The 13048-nt window shown below is 39.1% G+C and overlaps 1 protein-coding gene across 26 annotated transcripts in view; it reads left to right on the top strand.

Moving 5' to 3' along the window:
- Positions 1-13048, top strand: part of Vti1a (vesicle transport through interaction with t-SNAREs 1A) — a 416873-nt gene that overhangs the window by 1346 nt on the left and 402479 nt on the right. The window lies entirely within an intron of this gene.

Below are 13048 nucleotides of genomic sequence, written 5' to 3'. Positions count from 1 at the left end.
GTGACTTACATTGACAGGTATTGTTTTATGGTATATCTTTCTCTAAATACAGATTTAACTTGAGTAGTTATATGTAGGATTTTTACTTGCTGGTTTAGTTTTGTCATCAAGGTGCTGGACTTGACCCTACCTCAGGTATAAAGTGTAGAAAGAGGATGCTTATTGATCTGTAGACTTATGTGCAACTTTCTCACCTTGTTAGTGAAGTCCTTGATGCCAGCAGTGATTTTTTTTCCTGTACCTAAGTTGTCATTCCTCTTTCCCTCCCCCTACTTCCCCCCAACTTTGTGTTTATAAATAATTTTCTTCCTTTATTTCCTTGTTTTTTTCCTCCCCCACCCCGCCTATTTTCTGTTAATAGGGGTATTTGCTTGAAGCCAGGATCTCTGAACTCACACCCCACTCATCTCTTGAAGCCCCAGTTAGTTCTGGAGGAGGGGGATGATGTCTTAAAGAGGTTTATGAATCCAAGTAAGGGAGCAGGAGGAGAGAATCAAGGTAGTATGTACCGCCGAGCTCTGCTGCCTCCAATTTTTGTGGAGAAAGTGGCCGATGGCCTTGTCGCTTCATGACACACCTTGACACATCACCTCGCCTCTTCTCCTCAGCTCTGCTTTTCTCCACTGCCCAAGATCATCTTGATTTTATTGTCATTGCTGTCAAAGACTACTTCCTTTGAATTGAATCCCAGAGCCTCAGAATATCAGGATTTGTGGTTTTGGTTGGGTTTTTGCTCAGTTTTAATTGTAATGATTTTAGTAGTTGACACATTTCTTTGTTTGGCGTGATGGCTTTTGAATTGACAGACTGTTTTACCAAGTAACAGTCATCCCTGGGTGCAAAGTTGTAAAAACTGTTTCAAAGAAAACAAATTTTGTTATAGTTGAGTTTTTCTTGCCTTTAAATTGCGATGTAGCAGTTCTTACTACACAGAAGGAAACATTTGTATTGAATTGTTTTAACCCTAACCTGTAAACCCAATGGGGGTGTGAGGGTGAGGCAGGAGGATGAGAAGTTCTAGTCTAGCCTGGGCAGAGCAAGGATAAGCAAGATCTTGTCTCAAAAAAATTTTAGAAAGGGCTGGGGATGTAGCTTAGTGCCAGGGCCTTGTGTTCAGTCCTGAGTACTGTAAAATTAAGTAGATTAATTAATTTTTTAAAAAGCCATGCTTCTGCTTAGCTGTAATATAGTGTAAGGCCCAAACTTGACAGCTACATTACAGTTGAAAGAAGACTTCATTGCTTAAAACTAGAAAAATACTTATTTGAATAATTAAATAACTTTAAAATGCAGTGGTTTTCCTTTTACTAATGAGAAAAACCCCTCATTGATTCCTTCATAATCTGCTTTAATACATAGAAACAGATTTAAAAATGCATGTAGTTATGAATTTCAGGTATATATTGGTGGACCAACTGAAATTAATATGTATAACCATGGCAAAACAATATACTTAGAAGTACTTCTAAATCTCTCTCAGGGCATCATTAGGGGTTGTGGTGCTTAGCTAAAATTGACCCAGAGGAGACCAACTATAATTTACTTGCATTAAGAACATTAAAAATTGGAGCAGGCCAGGCATGGTGGTGCATGCCTGGAATCCCAGCACTCGGGAGGCTGAGGCAAGAAGACTGCCGAGAGTTCGAGGCCAGCCTGGGGTACTTAGTGAGTTCAGGGCCAGCCTGCACTACAAAGCAAGATCCTGTCTCAAAAAATCATAAATAAATAAATAAATAAATAAATAAATAAAAATTCTTTAAAAATTGGAGCAAACTTTCAAGCCAAAGCAGTTCATCCTCCAGCATATTAATTTATCTAAATTGAAGTTGAGTGGGTACAATCTATTGAAATGAACTTTACCATCGACTGTGCATATACAATGTGTTAATGTTACTCCCACAGAGAACAGATTTAATATTTTTAAACTTTATTTTAAAAATTTGATTAAACTGTGTTTTGTTAACAATAAAAAATCTGCTCTTAGACCAAAGTGTTTGAATCTTACCTGATTTTAGTACAGTAATTAGATGTTGGGATGGGTGAGTCCCTTATGAATTGCACTACATTTGTAAATTGGTCTTCAATGATGACTGTTCTGTTCTTTGGGGGCGGGTTTGAGGAAAATTGATGGGCAGAAACCACAGACCAGTACTTTATGGTGACGTACTTTTTGCGTGTATAGTACTAGGGTTTGAACCCATAGCTTTTTTTGATTGCTAAGCAAATGCTCTACCACTCAGCTACATTCCCAGCCCTTTTTATTTGGTGAGGGCCTCTTGCTAGTTGTCCAGGCTGCCCTTGAAAGTGGAATCCCCCTGCCTCGCCCTCTTTAGTAGCTGGGATTACAGGTGTGTACCACTGCCCCCAGCTGAATTTCCTTTTCTTTGGAGATAGGAAAGAATCCCTAAGTGGGGAATATGGTGATCATGTCCATTACATCAAGCAGGTTTTTTGAAGGATCTTGAAGGTTTTTTTGCTAGCTACTTCCTTGACCTCACCATTTGGAGACATAAATGGTCTATTGTGAATCCTCTTATGTTTGTGGTTGTGGACAGAAATGTTTCAAGAATGTACAGTGGAACCTTGACTTTGGAACTCGATCAGTTCCCGAGGGAGGGTCGTAAGTCAATACAGCTGAGATCTGGATGTTTACCTGGGTACACACTATAGATAACAAGAGGCAGATAAATCTTCCATTAACCTAATTAACTCAAGTTGTTTGTATGGCAGGCTGGTCGTAACTTGAGGGTCCACTGTATTATGAAGTGGGTGTGAGGGCACACTCCTATGGTTCCAGCACTCTGGGATGATGAGGCAGGAAGATCCCAGGTTTGCGCCCAGCCTGGGCCATTTAGCAACTTAGGGAGATCCTTTCTCAAAGTCAAAACACTTTAATGCCGGGGAAGTAGCTCTGTGTGAAGAAGGCCCTGGGTCCAGTCCCCAGTAACACACACACACACACTCACACACACACCTATTTAAAATCCCAGTTCTGCTACTTAGTAGATGTGCAATCATGCTCAAATTGTAAACCTGCTTCTTTCGTGTGTAGAATAGGAGCAAAGGGGCAAAAGTTTTAACTACAATGTTTTAATAAAAATCAAGTGAAACAAAGCATGTAACACAGCATAGTTTGTGCACAGAGAAAGTGTGTGCTAAATTAGTTTTATTGACATCAATGCTGCTGCTGAAAACTGCAGCAGGTGGAGTTGGCCAGGACCCAGCCATTCAAGCTTAGGTTAGATGGAGTGTAGCTGAGTCCGGTTGAGAGTCCCTGTTGGGGCGCCAACTGTAGCCGAGCCAAGTACTGAGGCTCACTCTGGGACACCACCTGTAGCTGATCCTCCCGTGGCTGGCTGTGTTTTGGGAGACCCATTACTTTGTTCTCCTTGACCAGGTGGAATGACAAACCATGCAGGCAGCCAAGGGGCGCTTGCCTCTTAGGCAGAGGGACTCCCCACTCTGGCTCATCTCACTTTTATTCACCCAAAGGTGGGCACAAGCAACAAGGTAACACAAGATTCATCTGCTTTCCATTACCCTTAGTGCATACTCTGGTAAGCAGCTTAACCTCAGCCGCCTTTAGTTTTCCCTGGAACCTGAGATATGCTATCACCTCTGAGTGCAGCCCTTGTCCTTTGTGCTCACAGAGGAGTCCAGTTAGGGCTCAGTTCTCCTCTGGTCTCTGACCCTGGACCACAGTTCTTGCTTTCTCATTCTGCCTAGCCTAGGGTGAGGTTAACTTCTCTTGATGAAGAACTACATTTGAAGAGAAGTGACTGATCACGGGCTTTTGGATCTGAAATCGGAATTGGGCTTTGAACTCACGATATAAGGGAGGAAATCAGAGAGAAAAGTAGAAGTGATGGGGGGAAGACAAGTGTCTTCTAGAAGGAAATGTTTGAATCTAACAGATTAGCTGAGCCCTGGAAGATTTAGGAGACCATCATCTACATCACTTCATATGAGTGAACATTGTTACAGGATTATCTCTTGCTTTTTCTCAGTGGATATAGGGAGAGAATCAAAAGAATCTGCTTTTATTCCTGAATATTGCGGTTTGCTTAAAATCCATGCTCTAGAACTGTAATGTCTACATGTAGTTATCGAAATGTGAAATATTTGAATAAATTAGGTTAAATACTAAAATTTAAAAACATGTCTTTAAAGCTAATTTCACTTGTTTCTACTTTTTAGATTGCAGCTGGTAGAAAGTTTTAAATTATGCATGTGATTCACATTACCTTTTGGTCGCTTTAGGCAGTTAGAGTTGGAGGGGTGTATCCAGTCCGAACTCGGGCTCACTGGCACCATTGACAGTCGGCCTCTTGTGAGGAAACTGGCCAGCTCACAGCCAGCTTCATGAGCTGCTGGGCAAGGTGCAGCTTCTTCCACTGAGCATGCAAGAAAAACAGGCTTCAGATATTGCCTGTGGCCTAGATAATGTCTCATGACAATTTAAGCAGTTGTGTAATTTTAGTCATCTTTGAATATAGACATATAAATAAATATGTGCATGTGTGTGTATCTGAATATCTGTGTGATATTTTCCACATTGTAGTCCCAGAGGGAACTCCCAATATTCAACAGTCAGCCCTTTATGTAGTGACTTCTTTGAGGTTTTTTTTCTTCTTAATAAATTTATTTAGTTATTTTTGTGGTGCTGGGGATTGAACCCAGAGCCTTGTATGTATTCTACCACTGAGATACAGCTCCAGCCCTAAACTTTTTATTTTTAGAACAATTTGAAATGAACAAAAAAAGTCACAGATAATACAGATAGTCTTATCTCCTATTAACATCTTACCTTAATTTGATGTCTCACAGCTAGTAAACTCATTGATTTGTTATTATTAGTCCATACTTTAAAAAAAATTTCCCTAGGGTTTTTTTTTTCTTCTTAATGTCTCCTTACTACTCAATCGAGGATACCACAAAACATTTAATAGTTATAGCTCCTTAGACTTTCTTGGCTGTGACTGTGACTGTCAGACTGTCCTGGTTTTCTTTTCTTTTTTTTTTCTTTTTTTTTGGGGGGGGTACTGGGGATCAAACTCGGGACCCTGTGCTTGCGAGGCAGGCAGTGGCACCACTGAGCTAAATCCCCGGCCCTTGTCCTGGTTTTTAAAGACTTTGGGGGAGTACTGGTCAGACATTTTGTAGAACGTTCTTCAATTGAGATTTGCCTAGTTTTTTTGTTTTTTTGTTTTATTTTGTCATTTTTAGATGGGCTATGGGTTGGGGGAGGAAGACTACAGAGGTAAAGCACCTTTTCATCAAATCATATTAATATACACAGCATAATTTAGCGCTGTGGATGTTAATTTCAATCACCTAGCTCATTGTAGTTGCCAAATTTCTTAAATGTAGTATCACTTGCCTCTTTCTTTCCATACTGTTTAGAAGGAAATCACATGCATAGCTTATACCTAAGAAGTAGGGAGTTACAGTCTGTGCTGAGTGTGTACATAAATTATTTGGATTTCTTCTGGATGAGATTTGCCTTTATTTACTTATTCATTTGTCTAGTGTGGAATCACCCAAGATTTATTTTATACTTTATGTTGCATCCCACTTCTACTTTGTAACCCAAATTGTTGCAGCTTTAATCACTGGGAGACCTTTCAGTTGGCTTCTGTGCTCTTCTGATATGTTCACATCATGGTTTGGTTTTGCTTTGGTTTTTAGCACTTTCTTAATTTCTAGTCTTATAAAATATTCTTGGATCATCTTGCACATTTTCTATCTCAGTCCTAGAATCAGACAAGGAATCCTGTTTCCTTTTATTGAGGAATGATATAAGAAACCAAGATCTGGACAACTATAGTGTGCTTCTTGCTACTGAAATATCATTGCTTCTAGGGCCTTTCACTTGACAGAAAAGGAAATTCATATACTAACCTACAATAAAAATACATCCGTAAGTATTGATATATGTAACTGGCATATATAAATATATATACACACACACAGTGGTACCTTAGTTCACAAATTTAATCCTTTCCACAATTCTGATTGCAAACCAAATTGGATGAGAACCGAATCAAATTTCCCCATAAGGTCAACATTGAACCTAACCATTTTCTTTTCCTTAAATTCTTTTATTGGTACATTGTAGGTATACAATATGTTTACATTTATCATTGGGTGTTTGTACCTGTACATGATGTATCTTGGTTCTTATTTTTTCCCCATTACCTGTGCGCCTTTCACCCTCTCCACCCTTCCCTATTTACATAGACTTCGTTTCCATTTTTCTTTTTTCTCATAACTTTTCCTTTGCCTTCTTGATTTTCCTCTTCCCCTCCCACCACCCCTACCACTTGGGACCTTTTCTTCCTATTTCAAATTATCCATTATTCGTTTTAATCATTTTAGTCCTTATTTACACTTTCAGTTTCTCACATTAGAGAAACTATTCGGTATTTACACATGGGTCCTATTTATTTCACGTAAGAATGTGGCCTCAATATGCATCCATTTAGCTATAAATGTCTCTAGTTTCTCATTCTTTATGGCTGTGTAGCATTCCATTTTATTAAAAAAAACCACATCTTCTTTATCCAGTTTCCAGTTGATGGGCATTTGGGCTGTTTCCAAGCTTTAGCTATTACAAACTGTGCTGCTATAAACATGGGTGCACATATATCGCTGTGGCATGATTCTTTTTAATTCTTTTGGGACGATACCCAGCAGGGAAATAGCTGGGTCAAATGGGACCTCCAGCCCTAGTTCTTTGAGGTATCTCCATACTGATTTCCACAGTGGTTGCACCAGTCTGCACTCCCACCAACAATGGAGAAGGGTTCCTTTCTCCCCATACCCCCACCAGCATTTGTTATTGGTTGATTTCTTGATAGCAGCCATTCTTTGTGGGGTGAGGTGGAATCTCAGTGTTGTTTTCATCTGCATCTCTCGAATGACCAGTGATGTTGAACACTTTTTCATATATTTATTTACTGCTTTTACTTCTTTGTTTGAGAAATGTCTGTTCATTTCAGATGCCCATTTTTGAATTGGGTCTTTGAATTTGGGGGGGTCTGATTTTTTTCAGTTCTTTATATATTCTAAATAGCAGTCCTTTGTCTAAGGTACAGCTGCTAAAAATTTTCTCCCACATTGTAGGTTGTCTCTTAGCTCTGTTGGTGGTTTCTTGTGCAGTGCAGAAGCTTTTTAATAAGATGAGATCCCAGTTATTGATTCTTTGTGCTATTTCCTGTGCTACTGAGGTTTTGTTCATAAAGTCTTTTCCTATGCCAATGTCTTCAAGAGTTCTACCTAACTTATCTTCCAGCAAGTTTAGTGTTTCTGTCTTAATATTTAGATCTTTAATCCACTTCGATCTTAGTTTAGTGCATGGTGATAGGTATGCGTCTAGTTTTAATCTTTGGCAGGTTGAAATCCAGTTTTTCCAACACCATTTAGTAAAGAGGCTATCTTTCTTCCAATGATGGTGGTTGGCTCCTTTGTCAAAGATAAGGTGGCTGAGTATGTCTGGAGTTGTTTCAGCACCTTCTAATCTATTCCACTGATCTTCAGGTCTGTTTCTTTGCCAGTACCATGCTGTTTTTATCACAGTAGCTTTGTAGTATAGTTTCAAGTTGGGGCTTGTGATATCCCCAGCCATGTCTCTGTTGCTTAGAGTTTCTTTTTCTATTCTAGGTCTCTTCTTGTTCCAAATGAATTTTTGGATTGTTTTCTCTAGTTCTGTGAAGTATATCGTTGGAATTTCAATGGGCATTGCATTATATCTATATAGTAGTTTTGGAAGTATGGCCATTTTCACTATATTGGTTCTTCCTACCCAGGAACAAGGGATGTCTTTCCATTTTCTTATATCCTCCTCGATCTCCTTTTTCAGAGTGCTGTAGTTTTCAGTGTAGAGGTCTTTTCCTTCCTTTGTTAGATTGATTCCTAGGTATTTCATTTTTTTGGATGCTATTGTAAAAGGAATTGTTTTCCCAATTTCTCTCTCAGGGAGTCTGTTATTTGTGTATAAGAAGGCTATTGTTTTTTGACTTGAACCTAACCATTGAATTTGATTCAGTTCTCATTCAGTTCAGTTTGTGACCAGAAGTGTGGAAAGTATTAAGATCGTGAACCAAGGTACCGCTGTATATATTAAGGTAAACATGAGTCCATACTGGTATCTCTAATATCATATGAATCATTCTAGAATGGCTTTAACATTGATCATCCTGTGCCATGTTACATAGTGTAGCATCAATAATGTGTTCATTTAAAAATTCTCTAAAAAATTTTTCCTCCATTACAGTGCATTCACTCCACATTTCTCAGCATTTGTTTTCAACTGCTACTTTTATTTAAAACCTGCCACTAAGTTTATTTTAAAATATTGCACAAAAACAAGTGCCAGCAAGTGAATTCAAGTGAGCCCTAACACTCACTGTGCTTTATTAGGAGTGTTTAGTGCCAGCTCACCCTTCTGTAGATACTGAGAGGCATACTGTGGAGATATTTATGTGTATGGCAGCACTGAGTACTTCAGTTAGGTTTTTTTTTTTTCGGTACCGGGGATTGAACTCAGGACCTTCCACTTGCGAGGCAGGCGGCGGCACCACCGAGCTAAATCCCCAGCCCACTTCAGATAGTATCAAGTAGGAAAGAAAAGATCATACTACACTGTGATTTATATTTATATTGGGATTTGTCGAGCCTATATGCAAAAATAAATAGGGAATTTGTTTATACAGTACATTTTATATATAGTATATGTAGATGTTGAACGCTCACTTCAGGAAAAGCCTGTTGGATTTACATTTATTAGCTGTTGCACTTTGGAGAAATTATTTAATCTCTGTGAATTTGTTTACTGCCTGAGAGTGAAAAAATAGTCATTCAAAGGATTTTTAAAAGGATGGAGTATGATAAATATGGAGCACCATGCACATTAGTGGTGCTGTGTTACAAAAGCCCAGCTCCTGGGCACATGCCCTTTGTAAAAGGGATGCCATAGATGGGGCTGTTTTGGGAATTATACATGAATACAGCCAGGAGGTTACCAGGGCTTAGTATCGGTAGGGATTTCCAAGGCCATCTATTCAGCTCATCCCCCATCCTCCTTCCTGCATATTTCTCCACCAAATCATCTCTTTTAAAATTCATCTTATCTTTAAACTACGAGGAACACTGCAGAGCACCAAAGATCATCCCATCATTATTTCTGACAGTGCTATCATGAAATGGTTTATGAGAAAATAACAGTCTTAAAAAAAAAAAAAAGAAAATAACAGTCTTGTATTACTCTGTTCGAATCTCAATTTAATTCCCTTCAGAGAGGGAAACTTCTAAAGTGTCAAGATTTACCCCAGTCATCACTGATGCAATTTTTCTTTCTCTGAGAGCAAATATGGTTTGTAATGCTAAGACTGATTCTTCTTTTAAGGAAGCACTTAGCCCCTACTATGTACAGCTCTCCAGGGTGGAAAAATAATGTGTCCAGCAGTCTCTGTGAGCCATCCCATGTTATTCTAGGTTGGAAGTTGTTTTCTTGTAGGACTTGAAATACTTCACTCCAGGCTCTCCTTGACTTGAGGATTTGTGTTGAGAAGTCTGCTGTGATTCTGATGTGCTTTCCTTTGTATGTGATTGTTTTTGGGTTTTTTTCTAACTGCTTTCAATATTTTGTTCTTCTGTTGGATTTCTGGAATCTTGACTATTGTATGTCTAGGTGTAGATTTCTTTAAATTATAGCTAGTTGGAGTCTTATATGCCTTACTTATCTGTATGTCAAATTCTTTTCCTCTGCTTGGGAAGTTCTCTGCCATTACTTCTATGAACAGTTTTATGTCATTTGCACTATCTCTTGCCTTTTCATTGACTCTGATCAGTCTTATGTTATTCTTCTTTGGGTCATCTAGCAGCTGCTGGATTGATTTCTCCTGGTTCCTTGCTATTTTTAAGAAATCTCTCTTTTCATGGCCACTAATTGCAATCCTGTCTTCTATACCCGATATTCTGTCCCTACATTGACTCATTCTGCTGCTTATACTTCCAATGTAGTTTTTAATCTCCTGGATATTTGTTTGAATCTGTTTCATGAATTCCATTTCTTTCCTATGCTGGGCATTCATTCATGGTTTCCATCTCATTCCTATGCTGGTCATTTGTGGCTTTTATTGTAGTCCTGAGCTCCTCTTTTTTCATCGGTTTCTGTTCTAGACTCTCTAAGCATCCCTTCCATTTTGGTCATCATCTGGGAACTTATTTCTCCTTTGATTTTTTTCTAGAGCCTCGTTCATCTCTTCTGTTACTTACCATGTTATCAGTTCAGTGTGTCCAGGTGGCTGTCGCATTTTTCCACCTCACTGCCCTGAGGATTTGGCCTGGATGAGCTGGAAGTCTGGGTTTGAGACTTGTTTAGGTGTCTTCTCATTTTTATTTTTTTGTTGTTGATGGTTTTGGTTTAATTCCTGTGTTGATAATTCTATATTGCTTATTGTGAGCATCTTTATTGCTGGTATTTAGAACCCTCAGAGAATGGTTACTTCTCAGAGTTGTCTTCCAGGTATAGCTGGTCTTTAGGTTTTGAGTCTGAATGACCCATAGGCAGTTTCCGTTTTGGTATACCAGGAAGGACAACTGATTAGAACAGTTACATCACCTTGGACCAAGTAGTACATCAGCATCAATTATAGCATTAAAAACATCTTAGAAAATGACAAATTATTGTAATTATTAATCTGTCACCTTTAACCGCATGAACTAGATTAAAATCAAGGACAAATCAGAAATATGTTCGGAGTAAATAAGCCCTTCAATATGGTGACTTTACCCTCTGGGATGAAGACTTAGAAGGAGTTGCGGAGGGGGTAGGACAGATAGAAGGAGAGGGAAAGGTGAGAAATGGGACTAGAGGACTCAGGAAAACCATGCAAACTTCGGGAAACTGGTGAATACAGGAAGAAAAGAGCGAAGGAAGGAACAAAAACAAGGACAGAGCAACCTAACAGCAACAGGAAAACTAGAAACTGTATTCACTCTCCTATAAAAATAAGAGTGAGGCCAGGGATTTAGCTCAATGGTTCTGCCGCCTGCCTCACAAGTGCAAGGTCCTGAGTTCAATCCCCGGTACCAAAAAGAAAATAATAATAAGAGCAATTGAGAAGAGGAAAAAAAATAGGACAGAAAGAGGAAGAAGAAAGAAGAGAAATGAACAAGAGGAAAGGAAAGGAAAAAAAGTGGGTGCCCTTAGGGCATGCCTCCACTGTCACTGGTAAACATGGGCAGCAGTGTACAGATGGAAGTCGATGAGTCTCAGCGAGCCAGCTATAGTCCACTGAGATTCATGCTGGTTTCTGGCTGCAAGGCCCAAGTTGAGCTCCTTGACTTCCTGCGGGTTTGATCTCTGCAAGGTTCTTTTGCAGGTTTGAGCCACCCTTCCCCCGAAGCGAGTTTGGGTTCTTGTAGAGAACCAACTCACCAGCTGCTGGAGTCCAAAGACTTTCTTTATTCTCCCAGAGGGCTTCAATTTTTGTCAACTAGTCTCGGAGAGGCTCTCTCTCTGCTGTTTACCACTGGTCTATCTTCTCGAACTCCTGGCCTTTATGGCCCCTGGTGCCTCTGCCCTATGAATCTGGAACCCTGCATGGTCCAAGGTGCAGTCCAGGCTGGGACTGCAGGCCTCCTCAAGGTGCCCCATGTTGTTCCAACAAAGTGTCTTTCTTGGCTTAAGTTAGGCAGAACAAATTCTGTTGTACTCGTCCTAAGAACCCTAAATGTTAGCTTAAAAGTTTTACAGAAGACAAAAGTGAAATTTGTTTAGTTAGTCATGAATAGGAATAGGCTGTCTAGTTAATATGTAGATTACATATTGAAAGACTTATTGGAAATAAAGTTGGAAAGGTTACTCTGGTCCGAATTATGGAGGACCTTGGCTGCTAGGCTCAGGAGATCTGATCAAAGCCACAGTTTTTGAAGACTAAATTAAAGAGGTTAAGTATGGAGATTGGGAAGTCTGAGTGGTCAGTGACGGCCTCTTTTGTGAATTCTTGCACTGTCCTGCATTATTTATTCAATTCACCATCAATTTTTGAGAATTGATTCTATATGCCAGGCTCATTGCTATATTTTTAGGCCTATAAAGATCTTTAAGACATGTGTCTTATGTTTTCAAAGCTCCCAAGCTGAAACGTTAATCAAATCTGTTACTGCAAGAGATAAATCATTGTTTATGTAAAAATTATAGGTATTTTGTGTAAGAGAAAGTGATTAACTCTTTTGTTGGGTTAGGAAAGACTTCAAAGAAGTGATTTTTTTTTTTTTTTTTTTTTTTGGTACTGGGGATCGAACTCGGGTCCTTGCGCTTGCAGGGCAGGCGGCAGAACCACTGAGCTAAATCCCTGGCCCCGAGAAGTGATTTTTGAAGAGTTTCAAATAGCAGTTTACCAGGTTTTCACAGTGTAAATGGGTATAAATATTGGGATTAGAGGTGAGGGGTAGTAGAAGATTTATTGAAGTGAGAAAATGTTGCATGACAGCTTTGCTGTTCCTGCTCTTATTCTTTTTTATTTTGGTTTGGAAGAAGATACCAGCCACTAGAAAGTGTGCCTCATTACATATTTTTCTTAATGAAGAGTTAATCTGAATATATATACTTCCGACTATGAGAAGTCTGGAGAGAACCTCCTTTTTCCACAGGTACCGAAAAGTAAACTTGGGAGAAGTTTGAAACTGTGCTTTTTATATGTATGTATGTTTTGCCTATTTTAAAAATAAGGTGTACAATTAAAACATTTGTAAATTTAAAAAAAGATAAAGATTTAGGATTGTAAACACATAATGTGATAGTTTAAAAATGATAAGCGAAGAAATGCAAGAACTAAACTCCAAGGAACACCAGTAATTAAAAGATAGGCTGAAAAAGAGGAGACCCAGCACAGGATACGGAGACAGAGTAAGCCTAGGGGAATCACAAAGTCAGGGTGTCCTGGAAGCTGAGGGGACAGCTGTAGAATAGGGTGAGAAGCCACAGGAATGAATAAAAATAGAACTCAAGAATGTCTATTAGTTCGCTTAAAGCTTGTTT

This window comes from Heterocephalus glaber, unplaced genomic scaffold, assembly GCF_053883595.1.
Source record: "Heterocephalus glaber isolate CG9 unplaced genomic scaffold, H.glaber_assembly_v1.0 deba00001497, whole genome shotgun sequence".
In the NCBI taxonomy this organism is placed as follows: domain Eukaryota; kingdom Metazoa; phylum Chordata; class Mammalia; order Rodentia; family Bathyergidae; genus Heterocephalus; species Heterocephalus glaber.
The sequence above is the reverse complement of the archived record's forward strand: the minus strand, read 5'-3'. Positions and strand labels throughout refer to the sequence as shown.